Source organism: Loxodonta africana, chromosome 14, assembly GCF_030014295.1.
Source record: "Loxodonta africana isolate mLoxAfr1 chromosome 14, mLoxAfr1.hap2, whole genome shotgun sequence".
Lineage (NCBI taxonomy): Eukaryota > Metazoa > Chordata > Mammalia > Proboscidea > Elephantidae > Loxodonta > Loxodonta africana.
In genome coordinates this window covers 87,016,621-87,028,652 of record NC_087355.1, presented here as the reverse complement: position 1 = coordinate 87,028,652, position 12,032 = coordinate 87,016,621, and the positions used below count along the sequence as shown (strand labels likewise).

At 45.7% G+C, this 12,032-nt stretch overlaps 1 protein-coding gene across 1 annotated transcript in view; it reads left to right on the top strand.

Annotated features, from left to right (window-relative positions):
- The window catches only part of COL22A1 (collagen type XXII alpha 1 chain), a 301,234-nt gene that overhangs the window by 138,852 nt on the left and 150,350 nt on the right, over positions 1–12,032 (top strand). The window lies entirely within an intron of this gene.

Here is a 12,032-nt window from a genome sequence, read left to right as displayed (position 1 = left end):
CAGCTCAGTCCTGAGGAAACACAGAGTTGGGGCAAATGATGCAGCCTGGGAGCCAGCCAGGGCTTCCTGAAGGAGGTGGTGCTTGAACTAAGTCCTGAGAGCAAGAGAAAATGGGGGAAAGGATTGCTATCTCTACCATGCTGTTAGATCCTTTAATCAAAACATTCATACTATTATGGGGTATCATCATATCTCATGGCATCATATTTAATTAATTTACTTTAATTCAGTACCTGTCTTCTTACCTAGATGGTATGCCCCAAATGGTTTTGATTCACCAATAAGCACAACTGCTGGCACGATGCCACATGTTTTAAGAAAGAAGGATGTAGGAGCACACCTGAGTTAGGTGCCCTCCTTGGTGCCCCCACAGCAAACTGGGCTGGGACCCAGACTCAACTCTGTATCCCCAGTTCCCAGCATGGTAACTGGCACGTAGTAGGGACGCAACCGAATGAACTCTAACCCTTATACTTCTAAGGATTCTGATTGTGTTCCTTGTAAGACTGATTTGTCCTTGTGATCCATAAGGTTTTCAATGACTGATTTTTGAATGTAGATTGCTAGGCCTTTCTTCCTAGTCTCTCTTAGTCTGGAGCTTGGGGCCCCTTTTTCTAGGACATGTACATGTAGACAATGGTCCAACAGCCATAACCATCAAAGGATGGGATGGGCTGCTCTGGGGAGTAGACAGCTTACTGCCTCTGGATGTTTTTGTTCAGAGGCCAAGTGACCACCTCCAGGTGGGTGGAAGTGGGGGTCCTGGAACCTGGCAGGGGCTGCCTCAGTCATCATTATGATCTCCTTTAGACTGGATATTCTATAGCTCAGTGAAGTGGGTGGTTCACAGATTAGCCAATCCCTGCTCCTCCTCTTCTCCCCTCTCCTTCCTTCCACATCTCCATCCATTCAACAGATATCTATTAAGCACCTACCAGGTGGCAGTCACTGTTCTAGGTGAGTGGAGTAGCTCAACGACCAGAACAAGGACCCCTGCGCCCCACGATGTTTACAGCCTAGGAGGCAAGGGAAAAAAACATGATAAGTACCATTTTGATCGGTGATGTGAGAAGGGCTTCTTGAGACCACTGCATTTGAATAGGCTCTGCAAATGATTAGTGCTCTTGCTGCCAACAGAAGGGTTGGTGGTTCGAGTCCACCCGGGGACACCTTGGAAGAAAGGTCTGGCCATGAATGTCTGAAAAATCAGCCACTGGAACAACCCTTTGGAGCATAGTTCTATTCCGACACGCACGGGGTCACTGTGAGTTGTAATCAACTCAATCAAATCAGCTAAATTGGGTTTATCTTGGTCTAAGAAGGTGAGGGAGTTGTCCAAGCTGATAGCTGGGGGAAGAGTGTGCTGGACACAGACAGAGAAGAGCATGCTGGGCACAGGGAAGAGCATGCTGGGAACAGAGAACAGCATGCTGGGCAGAGGGAAGAGCATGCTGGGAACAGAGAACAGCATGCTGGGCAGAGGGAAGAGCATGCTGGGCAAAGGGAGCAACCAGAGTGATGACCCTGAGGCAGGTGCATTTTCAGCAGAGACCTGTGTGACTGGAGGAGAGGAAGAGGGGCAGTTGTGTACCATTGACTCGATTCAGTAGGAGGCGATGAAGTGAAGTAGAGACCCAGGGAATGAGTTCACGTCAGATCTCTTGGGCATTGCAGGGACACAGTCTGTTACTGTGAGTGAAATGTGGAGTTGTTGAGCATTTTAGAAAACTTTTTATTATGAAGAAAACAAAACATATACAAAAGTAGAAAGAATAGTGAAATAAACCCCCATATACTCAACAGCCAGCTTCAACCCTTGTCAACTGATGGACAGTTTGTTTTATTTATACCAGCACCCACTCCCACCCACCACTGGGTTAGTTTGAAGGAATCCCAAACGTCACCACATCGTTTCATCTCTAAATAGTTTAGTGTGTATCTCTAAAACATAAGGAACCCTAAAAGAAGCAGAACCATAACACCATTAACCCACGTAAGTCACTGAAAAATAATGCCTGAGGTTTCATCTCGTATTCAGCTGGAGTTCAGTATTCCCCAGCTGCCTCATGCACTTTGGCTGCAGTTTGTTCTCTGAAGGGTTTGGGTGCAGTGGCAGCATGGTGTGTCTATATCCTAAAGGCACCTGGGGCTGCCATGTTGAGAGAGAGAGGCCGAGTGGAGAGGCTACCCAGTGCTCCAATGAGAAAGTTGGTGGCTCAGACCCCAGGTGAGGGGCTGGGAGGAACAAGGGGCTTCTCAGCACCCATTCTGGTGCAGAACATATGTCAGGCAGTGGGGATACCAAGGAAAAGACAAAACTGGGGCCCTGAAGGCCCAGGTGTCTAGCAGAGCAGGCAGGAGAGTGAGCCAGGAGTTACCAGGCAGGGTGATGACAGTATAACGGGTTGGGGGCAGTGGGGCACAGAGGGGGGCTCCTTCTTGTCCTATGTCCTCTAGTAAATGGGAAATGATGAACAGTGTGTCTTTGGGGGGCCCTTGGTCCTCTGTGAAGGTCTCTGTGGGACACAAATGGCTAACATGCTTAGCTACTAATGGAAAAGCTGGAGGTTCGAATGCACCCATGGGCGCCACGGAAGGGCCTGGTGAACTACTTCCTTAAAGATCACAGCCACTGAAAACCCTATGGAGCACAGCCCTACTCTGATACACATGGGTCACCATGAGTTGGCATTGACTCGGTGACAGTGGATTTGGGTCGTTTTGTTTGGGCCTCTGATAGTCACTGATGACTCCATGATTCAGACTGTGTTTCCTCCGTGGATATTGCTGGCTCAGTGGCTGCGCCAAATGAAAAACAGAGCAGAAACTACTGTGGTGTCAGTGCGGGCTTGGCAGCAACTTCCCGCACAGACGCCTCTGGCTGAGTCAGGAAAGCCAGAGACAGAATGGCTTATTCAAAAGCTGCTCTTCCTCCTTCCCTCGCCGGAACCCGGCCTTTCCTCCTCATCAGCTGCCTCTGAGACTTCACCCAGAAGACAACGTTAGTGTCACCCCATACAGGCTGTTCAGAGGGAAGAGAGGAACAATGACAGTCACAAAGCAGAGACAAAAACACAGGGTGGGGACAGGAAACCAGGCCCTTTATTTTAGAGATTAGCAACAGACAGCATGATTCCTGGCAAAGCAGATACCTTCATTTGGACAAAGCTGGCATTTTTCCGCAATGACATAGCGAAAGGGAAGAACCTAGGTGTCAGCACCCTCCATGCCAGCTCCCCCAGCTGTGGGAGACGCGTAGCCACCTGCAGGGGGTTAGGTGGTAATGGCCCGTTTGAGATCCCCCCTCCCAGGTGGGGAGGAAGAGAGGTTTCTGCATTTCTCCTTCTGAGAGTTCAGTTTCTGCCTGGATGTCTGAGCTGGCCATAATTGTCGTTCGTTGTCCAGCTGACTTGGACTCGTGGCAACCTTATGTACAACAGAACGAAACTTCGCCGAGTCCTGTGTCTTCCTCCTGATCGTTGGCATGTTTGAGCCCACTCTTGTGGCTGTTGTGTCAGCCCATCCCACTGAGGGTTTCCCTCGTTTTTGACAACGCTCTTCTTTACCAAACATCATGTTCTTGTCTAGAGATTGGTCTTTTCTGGTGACATGTACAAAGTAAAGAAGCCAAAGTCTCAAATATTCTCGTATCTAAGAAGCATTCTAGTTGTGCTTCTTCTAAGACTGATTTGTCCTTGTGATCCATAAGGTTTTCATTGGCTGATTTTTGGACGTAGATTATCAGGCCTTTCTTCCTAGTCTTTCTTAGTCTGTAGATCACCAAGCCTTTCTTCCTAGTCTTTCTTAGTCTGGAAGCTCTGCTGAAACCTGTCCACCACGGGGGACCCTGCTGGTATTTGAAATACCGGTGGCATAGCTTCCAGCATCACAGCAACACAGAAGCCACACAGTACAACACACTGACAGAGGGGTGGTGGGAGCTAAGCATTAAGGACAGGTCTACCAGGGAGCACTTGGGGGGAAGTGCTGTCACTTGGCTCAAGAGGGTAGGCTGCAGGTGGCATCTGAACCCTGGAATGTTCAGGCAGTAGAACCAGTCTAGCTTCAGGCCACCCTGAACGCTAAAAAATTTCTAGGAGATTGATTTACCCTAAAAATTCTGTCAGACCCTAATCGTCCATCCCAAATGCCACTCACACTACCCTATTTTAATTTCCTGCAGCAGAATTATTTCATATTTTTCTTATTGGAGAACTTATCTTTGTTTTCTCCACGAGAATATAAGTCCCCAAGGGCAAGGCCTTTTTCTTCTTTACTTTTGTATCTGTAGTACTTAAAAGAGTGCCTGGCACCTGTAACATAGATAATTTTCTGTGTATATAAACATATATAAACATGATATATAAGCATATGAAATGAAGGTAAGTGTATAGTGACATTACACCAGTTGCTGTCGACTTGACTCTGACTCAGGGCGACCCACGTGTCGGAGTAGAGCTGTGCTCCACAGGGTTCTCAGTGGCTGTGATCCTTCAGAAATAGGCCACCAGGTCTTTCTTCTGAGGTGCCTCTGGGTGGAATCGAGCTCTAACCTTTTGGTTAGTAGCCAAGCACTTAACTGTTTGCTCCATTCAGGAACTCCATAGTGACATTAAAAACATCTAATACCGTCAGGGTACTCACGAGTGTTTCCCTCTGGGCAGCGGGCAGAATTCAGTGGTGCAAGGAGAAGGATGAGCCCATAAATGGATGCCTGGTCACCTGCGCTGTAACCTTGGACAGAGAACATCCCATGTGAAAGACGGGAACTTGGTCTCTTGCTGTGCATTTTTCTTGCTTTGTGGCACTAAGTGCTGCTTGAAATAGCTTAGATGCCTCTGTACAAAAAAGAAGAAAAAGAAAAAAAGGCTTTGCTTAAAAAAATTGTACATTGTCAGTCATTGAAACCCTCTACTTTCCCAAACGTCGTGTTCTTGTCTAACGATTGGTCTATCCCAATGACCTGTACAAAGTGAGTAAGCTGAAGTCTTCACATCTTTGCTTCTAAGGGTTTTGGTTGTGTTTCTTCTAAGACTGCTTTGTTCTTGTGACCCACCAGGTTTCCATTGACTGGTTTTTGGAAGTAGATTTTTGGAGCGTAGACTTCAGAAGGAGTAGGTTGTGAGCTCATCATGATGGGAGGGGTCCGTGATTAGATGGCATGCCCAAGGTCACTCAGGTCCCTGACCTGCTCTTCCCATGAGCTGGTGATAATCTCTTTGGTTCTCTTGATCACGTTCTCAATCCTTTCTGGTTTCTCTCTCATGAGTAGGTACAAACTGAAGACGTGACCCTATCAACTATGATGCACCTCTTCTTTCTAAAGATGATGTTGTTGTCGTTGTTAGGTGCCAATGAGTTTGTTCCGACTCATAGCAAACCTATGCACAACAGAACGAAACACTGCCCGGTCCTGCACCATCCTTACAATTGTTATTATGCCTGAGCTCATTGTTGCAGCCACTGTGTCAATCCACCTCGTTGAGGGTCTTCCTCTTTTCCACTGACCCTGTACTTTGCCAAGCATGATGTCCTTCTCCAGGGACTGATCCCTCCTGACAACATGTCCAAAGTATGTAAGACGTAGCCTCGCCATCCTTGCCTCTAAGGAGCATTCTGGTTGCACTTCTTCCAAGACAGATTTGTTCATTCTTTTGGCAGTCCATGGTATATTCAATATTCTTCACCAACACCACAATTCAAAGGCATCAATTATTCTTCGGTCTTCCTTATTCATTGTTCAGCTTTCACATGCATATGATGCAATTGAAAATACCATGGCTTGGGTCAGGCACACCTCGGTCTTCAAGGTGACATCTTTGCTTTTCAACACTTTAAAGAGGTCTTTTGCATCTCGTTTGCCCAATGCAATGCGTCGTTTATTTTCTTGACTGCTGCTTCCATGGCTGTTGAATGCAGATCTAAGTAAAATGAAATCCTTGGCAACTTCAGTCTTTTCTCCATTTATCGTGATGTTGCTTATAGGTCCAGTTGTGAGGATTTTTATTTTCTTTATGTTGAGGTGCAATCCATACTGAAGGGTGTGGTCTATGATCTTCATTAGTAAGTGCTTCAAGTCCTCTTCACTTTTAGCAAGCAAGGTCGTGTCATCTGCATAATGCAGGTTGTTAATGAGTCTTCCTCCAATCCTGATGCTTCATTCTTCTTCATATAGTACAGCTTCTTGGATTATTTGCTCAGCATAGAGATTGAATAGTCATGGTCAAAGGGTACAACCCTGACGCACACCTTTCCTGACTTTAAATCAATTGGTATCCCCTTGTTCTGTCTGAACAACTGCCTCTTGATCTATGTAAAGGTTCCTCATGAGTACAATTACGTATTCTGGAATTCCCATTCTTCACAATGTTGTCCATAATTTGCTATGATCCACACAGCCGAATGCCTTTGCATAGTCAATAAAACACAGGTAAACATCCTTCTGGTATTCTCTGCTTTCAGCCAGGATCTATCTGACATCAGCAATGATATCCCTGGTTCCATGTCCTCTTCTGAAACCAGCCTGAATTTCTGGCAGTTCCCTGTCAATATACTGTTGCAGCCGTTTTTGAATGATCTTCAGCAAAATTTTGCTTACATGTGATATTAATTATATTATTTGACAATTTCCACATTCAGTTGGAGCACCTTTCTTGGAAATAGGCATAAATATGGATCTCTTCCAGTCAGTTGGTCAGGAAGCTGTCTTCCATATTTCTTGGCATAGACCAGAGAGCACCTCCAGCGCTGCATCTGTTTGTTGAAACATCTCAATTGATATTCCATCGATTCCTGGTGCCCTGTTTTTTGCCAATGCCTTCAGTGCAGCTTGGGCTTCTTCCTTCAGTACCGTCAGTTCCTGATCATATGCTACCTCTTGAAATGGTTGAACATTGACTAGTTCTTTTTGGTATAATGACTCTGTGTATTCCTTCCATCTTCTTTTGATGCTCCCTGCGTCGTTTAATATTTTCCCCATAGAATCCTTCACTATTGCAACTCAAGGCTTGAATTTTTTCCTCAGTTTTTTCAGCTTGAGAAATGCCCAGCATGTTCTTCCCTTTTGGTTTTCTAGCTCCAGCTCTCTGCATGTGTCGTCATAACACTTTGCTTTGTCTTCTCGAGCCGCCCTTTGAAATCTTCTATTCAGTTCTTCTACTTCATCATTTCTTCCTTTTGCTTTAGCTGCTCGATGTTCATGAGCAAGTTTCAGAGTCTCTTCTGACATCCATCTTGGTCTTTTCTTTCTTTGCTGTCTTTTCAATGGCCTCTTGCTTTCTTCATGTATAATGTCCTTGATATTATTCCACAACTCGTCTGGTCTTTGGTCACTAGTGTTCAGTGCATCATATCTATTCTTGAGATGGTCTAAGGATGGGGGTGTCCCATATCTCTCATGATGTATTTGATTTAAGAGCACATTTTAAAAATAGAATATATCTATATACACAGAATTAATATAAGGGAGAAAGGAACTAACACTGATTGAATAGTTGTTATATAGAAAAAGAAACCATTGCCATCAAGTAGAGTCTGACTCATAGCTACCCCATGTGTTACAGAGTAGTACTGCTTTATAGGGTTTTTTTGCTGTAACCTTTATGAAAGCAGACCACCGGGCCTTTATTTGGCAGCACTGCAGGTTGGGTCCAAAGCGCCAACCTTTACATTATTAGTCCAATGCAAGCCATTTGCGCTGTAGTTTTCTAGCTTTCATGTTTCTCATGTAACTGTCACAGGATCCTATTAGACATGAAAGGAAACCAAAAGGTAAAGGTATAAACCAAATTGCCCAATGTCACCTAGATTGTAAGTGGTGGGGCATAGGTTAGAACTCAGGTCCACCTGGTTCTAAACCCTTCACAGTTTTTGCTTCCGGATGCTGTGCACACGTGTGCGTGCATGTGAGTGTTCGTTCCACACCAGAATTCTAAACAGGAAGTTAGAGTCCTTGTCATGGATCCATCTCTCCAGACGCAGGACCTCTTGTACACACAGTGCCCGTTCACTTGACACAGCGCACACACCTTGCTTTCATCTCTGGCTGTTTCCCTTGGGGCTGAGGGTCTTATTATTGCTGAAAGCTCTTGTGCCCACCAGCTCTGGTTTCTAGCAGGTTTGAGGGAAGAAACACAGGAGGCCTTTTGTCAGTGGCAGCCTGGGCTAAATTTGTTTTACTTTTCAATTTTTAAAGCCTTTCGCCTGCCTTTTCCTGCTCCACCAGATGGTAACAGCATCATTTATATGATAGGCTACTGTTCGATTCATTTCATGGCATGAAACCAGGGTGTATGTCAGGATACCCCAGGTTTTCATGGAGCACCTGGCTTCAGCTCTAACCAGTAGAAGATAATCATGTCTGACGTTTGGAGGCGTGGAGAACAGGCACTGAGCAAAAGACCATATGGCACATAGTAGACTCTCTTGCACAAGCAATCCTTTCATCTGCTAACGGCCCCTCCATTGGCTGTGTCAGCTCACCCTGGCTGGGAAGGAATCGCTGTACTGAATTTATAGCCTCTCTCTTCTCTGTGGGCCAACTGGCAGCCTTGGAAACATCCGTCCCGCTCAGCATCCTGGCATTCAGAATGGCTTGAAAAATCTGCCCCCATGATAAATTACAAACATTTATCCAGATATTGTGTTGGGTAGCAATTTAAAAGAGAAGATATAAAAATGACAAGAAACAGGTTTGTTGTTAATAAAACAGTTCTTTATTGCTGCAAAACTTGCCTTCGCCAACAGTTTTCAAGTTCCCACAGCCAATTATGGGTAAAAATTCAGAAGTCAGGTAATTGTTGCTGCTGTATCCACCACCATCACCACCACCCACACCGCCACCACCATCACCACCGCCATTACCATCATCATCATCACTATTGCCATCACTAACCTCACCGCTCCCACTACTACCACCACCACCATCACCTCCCCTACCACCATCTCCACCACCGTCTCCACCACCATTACCACCATCACCACTACCACCACCACCTTCACCTCCACCATTACCAACACCACCACCATCACCACTACCACTACCACCATCATCACCACCACCATTACCACCATTTCCACCACCATCTCCACCACCGCTACCATCACCACCACCACCATCACCACCATTATCATCTCCACCATTATCACCACCACCACAACCATCACCTCCACCACCACAATCTCCACCACCATCACCTCCATCACCACCATCACTACCATTACCACCACCACCACCATCACTTCCACTACCACCATCACCTGCACCACCACCATCACCTCCACTATCACCACCACCATCGCCACCACTATCACCTCCACCATTACCACCACCACCACAACCATTATCATCATCACAATTGTCACTATTCTCATTATCATCACCACCGCCTCTGCCACCATCATATCCTCACCACCACCATCACCACCATCACCTCCATCACCTCCACCGTCACCACTATTGCACATTTCCTAATGTCATATCCTGTGCTAAGCACTTCGTGGGAATCACATCTCATTTAATCTTCATGATACTGCTGGGAGCTATGTAGAGGTTATTATTACCTTTAGCTTTTAATAGATGAAGTCACTTACAAATTCACAGAGCTATTGAACAGCAGATTTGCGGTTTTGAAACCAGACCTGTTTGGCACATAGTATATCACCCACTACAGGGACTCAGAGGAATCATAATGCTGATATTATCATTTTTTATTCATTTTGTCATCTTCCTCCTCATTCTCATTAATATTTGAGTGAGCTTTATTATGCTTTCTAAGTCATTTCCTCAAATATTGAAATATTTCTCCCACTACTACCTTTGGAGATAATTGTGATGATTATCATTTTCCATATGCGGAAACTAAGACTCAGCAAGTTAAAAGGTTTGCCTTTCTCCATCTGCCTTAGACTTAGAATTCTTTCTTTTCCTTACAGTGTTGTAGAGGTAAGGGGTTGGGGAAAGAACACAGAGAAACCCTCTAATTGCACAGAGTGGCCAAGTTCTCGTCACCATTTACTTAGGCTTTTGTGCCTGACCCCTGGAAATCCTGACTCATTAGATCTTGGGTTGAAACTGGGGCTATGTTTTTGTTCTTATTGCTGGGGTGTCATGAAAGATGTGACTTTGAAAAGCTGAGATGGAGAAGGACTGTTAAAGACCGAGGGAGCCGTGAGGACGGTCTCAGAGGACAGATGCCCTAAGGGATGTTTGGGGTCAAGTACAGGAGCCCACTGGACTGGATGAGGGGATGGGAGGATAGACACTGGCACTAAGCTGAAAAGGTGGGTTAGAACCACAGGGCCTGACAATCTCCAAGCACACAACCCAGACATGATGTCTTTGAGATAATGAGGAGTCTCTGACCATGTTTGAGGTGGAAAGGAAGGAGGGCAGAGCTCCTGTGATCTTCTGGGAAGGGTAACCTGCCTGCACAGTTTAGCTCTGCAGGGTCTGGAGGGAAGAGACTGGACACCAGAGCAGGGTGGGCCCCTGTGGGGGTGGCCTCAAGAAGGAAAGAAGGCTCTGAGAAGCCTCGTGGGCAGCTTAGGAAGCCAGGGGTGGGGAATATGTGAAGGCAGACACTCGAGCTGACTAGAGAGATGTTTTCCTAATATTCTCTGAGTGGTGCTCCTTCCTGGATGATTCATGCATATTGTGCCTTTTTTTTTTTTTTTTTGAATGGGGGAAGCAGCCTTATGACACTACTGTGATCACAAATTTGTGACGTGTTTCTTCTTTGGCCTCCTGCCACCATCTTGCTTTTTTTCCTCTTCACTGAAACCTAATGCTTTAGGAGTTTGCCTTCTCTAGCCCTGGTGGTGCAGTGGTTAAGACTTGGCTGTTAACTAGAAGGTCAGCAGTTCGAACTCACCAGCCACTCCACGGGAGGAATATGTGACAACCTGCTTCCATAAAGAGTACAGCCTTGGAACGCTATGGGGCAGTTCTACTTTGTCTTATAGAGTTGCTATGAGTCAAAATTGACTCAGGGCAACCATAGATACAATTGTTTGCATTTCTCTCTTTCCCATCCCACCTCTCCCACCTGCCCATACATCTCCAATTCCAGATCAGTTTATGGAACCTCTCTGGTGGTGTGGAAGCTCACTGTGGCTCTTATAAATTCCATTGCCATCTTAGGTGCTCATGTCCCCCAGTATTAGGAACATCATTACATAAGATCCCAAGCCAGCAGAGGATACAGGGAGCTACTGAGACCTCACAGCCTCTCTCAAAAGGTGCTCAGAACACCTGGGAGAGGGAGACTGATGCTGCCTCCTCCAATCACATTATCACTGTGATTAGCAATTCCGCTTAATCACAGCCCAGACCTCCGTGTGGCTCCTTTTCTCTCTGGTCCTTTCCTAACAGCCGTAGAGTGTCCCGATCTCCCATTCCAGACTACTGTTATCAAAGCTCTTTGGATAATTTTGTGTCTGGATTCTCATCATTATTCACTACGCCATCCCGCTGACCTTGAGGGACGACAGATTATTCATCTTGTAAATAACCAGTGACTCTCTGCCAAAAAACCTGGAAGCAAGTGGAGAGGTGTCTGTCTAGATAGAAAATTGAAGATGTCTCATTTCCATTCCCCAAGGAAGACTAGCTGGCCATCTTACCTCTCTTATGATCAGCTCCTGGTGTTTGTATTATTCAGAGCAGGATTGGGTAGATGCAGAGACCGAAAACCTCTAAGACTTGGCTCACTGCAGATGGGATCTGAGACCACATTGTGAATTGTACCTGGCAAGTGTCAGGAAACTCATTCTGACTGAAGCTTCTTTGTACACTCCAGACTGATGTGCTCCAGAGCTTAGGAGGAGGGGAATAATACTAATAAGAACCTTGTGGATCCAAACCAACCAACCAGGCAGATATGTTAATGAGGCAGGATTCATTCTACAGAATTGGGCTATATTTTGAGTTAATCTCTTTTGAGATATAAGAGAAGTGAGCAGAGAGGAATGGGACCTCATGCCACCAAGAAAGAAGTATTGGGAATAGAGTGCATCCTTTGTCTTAGTTATCT